This window comes from Triticum urartu, chromosome 1A, assembly GCF_056163025.1.
Source record: "Triticum urartu cultivar PI428250 chromosome 1A, HENAU_Tu73, whole genome shotgun sequence".
NCBI lineage: Eukaryota > Viridiplantae > Streptophyta > Magnoliopsida > Poales > Poaceae > Triticum > Triticum urartu.
This window is the reverse complement of record NC_141873.1, coordinates 563,507,725-563,513,439: the sequence shown is the minus strand read 5'-3', so window position 1 is coordinate 563,513,439 and position 5,715 is coordinate 563,507,725. Positions and strand designations below refer to the sequence as shown.

At 44.5% G+C, this 5,715-nt stretch overlaps 1 pseudogene; it reads left to right on the top strand.

Annotated features, from left to right (window-relative positions):
- Nucleotides 1-3,293: 3,293 nt before the first annotated feature.
- Nucleotides 3,294-5,439, top strand: LOC147992763 (uncharacterized; annotated as a pseudogene).
- Nucleotides 5,440-5,715: the final 276 nt, after the last annotated feature.

Below are 5,715 nucleotides of genomic sequence, written 5' to 3'. Positions count from 1 at the left end.
GATTATAATTGATCATGTACTGACAAATTGTAGTTGAAAGCCGAGCCGGGTTAATGAACGCCGGTTTATCAAAACATGATAAATGTCATCAAAAGAGAAAAACTTGGCAAACAAAAGCATATGAAAAACTTGTAGTCGAGGCTTTTCACGGGCTGCCAGGCCCCAAATTCGAGGCTTTTCATGGGCTGCCAGGCCACTGAGTTAAACCATTTCACAAAGCCTTTTAAGATGGTCCTCAATCCTTAACCAATCGTCGTTTTAACTTTGACAAGTTCAGGGTCTTATGAGATTGACTTGTCGAAGTTCGGCAGGTCATACCAGGTTTACCTGGACGGAGTGACCTACTTAAAAAGGCAGGCTAACCCAGGGTTTTAGGTGTATACACCAGGCTTCCAAGCCGTGGCTTGGTAGCCTATTACAAGTGTAGATTATTTGTTCAAAGCGATAGCAAAGAATCCCCAAGCAATATTTTGAGTTGTGCTCAGTGGGTGCCTATGTTTGAGTTGTGCTTTTGCAACACTCTCTTTGGCCCCTAAGTAATTTTCTTTTGGCCTTGAGCCGATCAAGAGGTGTAGCTATGGTTCGAATACGACCAAGCCCCCAAGTGATCAATAATATGATAAACCAATAAGGCAGGATACCCATGTTTGAACCGCGCATCATGGCAGCAGGTCCTCTTCGGCAACCTTTAACTTTTTGCAAGAGATAAATTCTTCTTGAACCGGGATTTTGAACCAGATATTGAGAGCTTCAAAGCTTTGTGGGAGACATCTTTCCCTTGAACCGGATTTTAAACCGGAATCTTCATTTTCAGCCGGAAATTTTCTGACGGCCTTTAAACTCGAACTTGCGAAAAGTTAATTCCTTTTTGAACCGGACATTTTTAAACTGGATTTGAGAGCTTCGGAGCTTTGTGGGAGAATAGATTTCCCTTGAACCGGATTGTAAACCAGATATTTGAGAGTTTCAGTGAGATTGACTTCCCTTGAGCCGGATTTTAAACCGGAATTCTTTCTGATGACCCGGAACTTCTTCATTGAGCCGGGATTTTGTAACTGTCATATACTTTCTAAGCGGGAAATTTTCTGACGGCCTTTAAATTTTCATCAATATAACAGTAGCCTCCGGGACCGGGTTATCTTTCCCTCCATCGTCCTGGGGTTTTTAAATTTGTTGAAACTGGCAAGATTTGCTAAGTCATGTCATCGTAGCCCCCGAGTCTCAAAGGTGATTCGAGGAGTTGGTTTGAGACTCTCCATACTTGACCGTGATATAAACTGGCATAACTTGTATATCATTGGTGTTGATAGCACGATGTGAATCCACAGAAGGTTGAGGTGATTGTGGCGGGTTATAAATGATCCCGTATGAGCCGTGTCAGCAACTCAGCCAATGGTTCCTTCCAACTGGCTATTTGGGCCACTTGTGCGTCTTGTGCGTCGACTTGTGCGTCTGCCCATTGGGCCACCCAGTGCAGACGGCGGTTGATAGTATATGATAATTTTCTCCAGAGTTATTGGAAGAAAACTGGGCTACCCAAGCAGTGACTGACTTTATACTCAGTAAACAGCTTAGGCAAATAGGTGCGGCCCGGTGTGTTGATTTAGACCGGATCGCGAGAGACGGATGGTAAAGACGTCCACCGTATCAGAGGCGGCACCGATAGGTGAATCGGCCGCGGCATTGTAAGCCGGTGCGTGCGGGAGAATCGGCCGTGGGGGCGGACAATAAATCAATCGCATGTGTTGATATAGCGGGGGTGGCAACCTGCGCAGGATGAGCGCTAGTGCAAAAAATAATACTTGCCCACGCCCCTTCTGCAACACCTTTTTGTAAGAAATATCGGTCCTCGAAAAAATATCACAGACCAGAGTAATTGTTCTTAAATGATTTAATATGTGCTGATAAAATACATAGAAAGGATAGCACCTGATATTTTTTTTGTTGGACGGACGAGTTGGCCGCGGCGTTGTAAACCGGTGCGGACGAGTGAGTCGGCAGCCGTGTTGAAAAAACGTCACGGACACGGGTGAGCCGGCCGTGGACACGGACAACGAGTCAGTCCAGTGTGTTGATGAAGCGGGGGGGGGGGGCGATTTGCTCACATATACATTCAGCGATGAAGCGGGGGGTAGCGATTTGCTCACATATACATTCAGCAACACAACACGGCGAGCGCCGGTGCAGAATATTGCTTACCAGAGGCGGAGGCAGTGGGGGGGCGAGCCCCCCCCCCCCCCCCCCATGGTTCGAACTCCAGCGGGGACTAGTACTAATAGTTTAGGCATAATTATCCGGCCATCAGGCCATTAGTGCATGGGCTAAACTCATGTCAAGCCCAAAACGCAAGAAGGGCCAAGGGCCGAGGCTGCAGCCTGCATACGACGTGTATACGCTGGTAGCATCCACATCTCAATCGATCAACGATGAACGACACGCACGCGACTAGCTTCCTGGAGACCTGGACTCTTTCGTCCGCGACGCGCCGCTAGCCGCTGGCGCTAGGGCTTCATTGACGCCGGCCGCCGGGCGTCGCGCCGCCGTGTTTCGCCCGTCGTCGATTGCTGATTCGCGAAGCTGCCGCTGACCGCGCATCAATCCAGTACAGGCAGCCGCACGGAATCGCCACAAGCCCACACCGAATTCCTAACTGATCCTGTCCCGTGATCAGAGAAGGAGGTATTATTGTCAGGTTCATACTACTCGTCAGTTTGATTCAATAAATCAATTGATCAACTGTTAGTACTTACTACTTAGTGGTTAGTGACTTAGTATATTTTGGCACTTGTCACACCAATTCCAGATTACATATCTGCTTTGTACTTATATAAGAACTACATAGGTCATGAGGAAGAAGAAGACACCACCGATAAGTAATTTTTTCAAGCCAATTGCTTCAAACTCTACAGTTGAAAATGCAAATGCAACCGTGGAGGTCGATGTCACAGAGCAACCCACTGATAACAGTGTCCCCAATCTCAGTTCAGTTGATATGCCACCCCCCAAGCAAAATATTGAGGCATCTGTAGAAGTAGAAGTTCTAGAACAACGAAGAATCGGAAGCACACCATTCGAGCGAGACCCTGGAAAGCGCAAACAGATTTGGGAACTCCCTCTTGATAAGCAAAATGAAGCACGCCAATTCTATATTTCTGAAGGCCGATACATGCCATACATGAGAGAGTATCCATATAATGATGATCCACCAAAACATCGTCGGTGTTTCCAGTACAGTTGGTTCAAGGATTTTGAATGGCTTGAGTTGGAAGAAGGTGAATAATGGGAAAGAGTGTGCTTTTTTAACTCATATGGGTAAAGATGCTGGTTCAGCCCATAACTTCTCAGTTCGTTGTTATGATAATTTCAAAAACAGCATGACTCATATTGATAAGGTGTATGGGAAAGCAACCGCAAAAACGATTTTAGATGCAAGGCTAAGGCTCAAAGTTACAATTGATTCCATCCGGTAAGCAATATTTTTCTTCCATCTTATGTTACAATAATTAAAATAGTATATCTTGTAGTATCCTAACAAAACAATTATATGACATGATGCAGGTGGTTAACATTCCAGGCTTGTGCTTTTAGAGGGCATGATGAATCTCCGGGATCCATTAACCGGGGTAATTTCCTAGAACTGGTAAAACTTTTGGCTTCTTATAACAAGGAGGTGAAAGATGTTGTCTTGGAAAATGCTCCTGGAAATGCAAAGTACACATCTCATCAGGTTCAAGAGGAAATTCTTGCTATACTTTCTCGAAAGGTGCAAAGAACAATTAGAGAAGAAATTGGTGATAGCAAATTTTGTATAATGGTTGACGAAGCTCGCGATGAATCCAAGAAAGAGCAAATGGCGTTGGTCCTCCGGTTTCCTGACACTGAAGGGTTCATACAGGAGCGTTTTGTTGATGTCATTCATGTGAATGACACTCTTGCATTGACTCTCAAGGAGACAATTTGCACTGTTCTAGCAGATAACAATTTAAATGTGGAAGATGTCAGAGGTCAGGCCTATGACGGGGCCAGTAATATGCGAGGGGAGTGGAACGGATTGAAGGCTTTAATTCTGAAGGCGTGCCCTTATGCATATTACATTCATTGTATGGCGCATCAGCTTCAATTGGCCCTTGTTGCAGCGTCACGAGAGGTACATGAAGTGCATAATTTTTTTCAACATGCCAATTTTGTCATAAATGTTGTTAGTGCTTCACCTAAACGCAATGATGAGTTACTAGCAAATCAAGCCACCGAAATTGCACGTGAAATTGAACTGGGGGATCTTGATACGGGAAAAGGGGCAAACCAGATAGGTTCTTTACAGAGACCAGCAGACACTAGATGGAGTTTGCACTTCAAGTCAATTCGGAGCTTGAGGAAGATGTTTGGTGCCACAATTACAGTCCTACGAAGTATAGCGAATGATCGTTCGGTGACACAATATTCCCGTGGAGATGCTGGAGGCGCCCTAAGGATAATTGTTTCTTTTGATTTTGTGTTCATTTTGCACCTCATGGAGAGGATTATGAAAATCACAGATGTCTTGTGCCAAACACTCCAGAAGAAATCTATGGACATTTTGAATGCATTAGATACACTCTCTAACACTAAGGTGCTCCTCGCTGATCTAAGAGAGGAAGGATGGGAACCTCTCATAGAGGAGGTTAAGACCTTTTGTGTGAAGCATGAAGTTGAGATCCCCGATATGAGTCGCAAGTATGTCCCTTACTCCCTTTCCTCTACTGTATAATAGAATAATATTGATCACATATGCTTTACTCTAACACATATACTGTATTTGTAATTTACAGGTATGTTCATGTGACTAAGTCTCGGAATAAACATAATAACATCACGGTGCTTCACCACTACAAAGCAGATGTGTTCAATGTGGCGATAGATCAACAACTGGTTGAGCTAAATGACCGTTTTAGCGTTCAGACAACAGAGCTAATGACACTCTGTGCATCCTTGGATCCAAGGCATGACTTGTTTGACATATCAAAGATTTGCATGCTTGTGGACAAATTCTATCCAGCGGATTTTTCTAGTCAAGAGCAGGCTCGCCTGGAGTCACAACTTCCACACTATCAGTTAGATGTTTGCAACCATCCAGAGCTGACTTCTTCGTCATCACTGGCTGATTTGACCGTTGCATTGCATAAAACAGGTAAAGCCTCTGTGTATCCAATGGTTGATAGATTATTGCGCTTGGTCATCACTCTCCCGGTGTCAACTGCAACTGCGGAGAGAGCTTTTTCAGCAATGAAGATTATCAAGACACGTCTCCGAAGTAAAATGGGTGACAATTTTCTTCGACCTTACATGGTTGTATACATTGGGAAGGAAATAGCTGCAAAGTTCAATGTTAATGAGATTATTGATTTGTTTGATCGACCGGCTGGGGGGCGTAGATCTGCATTCAAACTAGTAGAAATGTAGTCTTTTTATTGTAAAGCTTATACTATTACATGTTTGATATCGATACAATATTCAAGACTTGAAATATTTTTGTGTTATGTCTCATGTGTGCTTCAATGTGTTCCTCCCCCCCCCCCCCCCCCCACCCCTGGTGAAATCCTGGCTCCGCCCCTGTTGCTTACGTGCACTCCGTACCCGCCGTATAAATCACCTTTGTAGTGAAAATTATCCTGATGATCTGGACGGTAGATGATCTGTGTGTAATTGTATATCATGTCTATTCGACAGATGATCCAT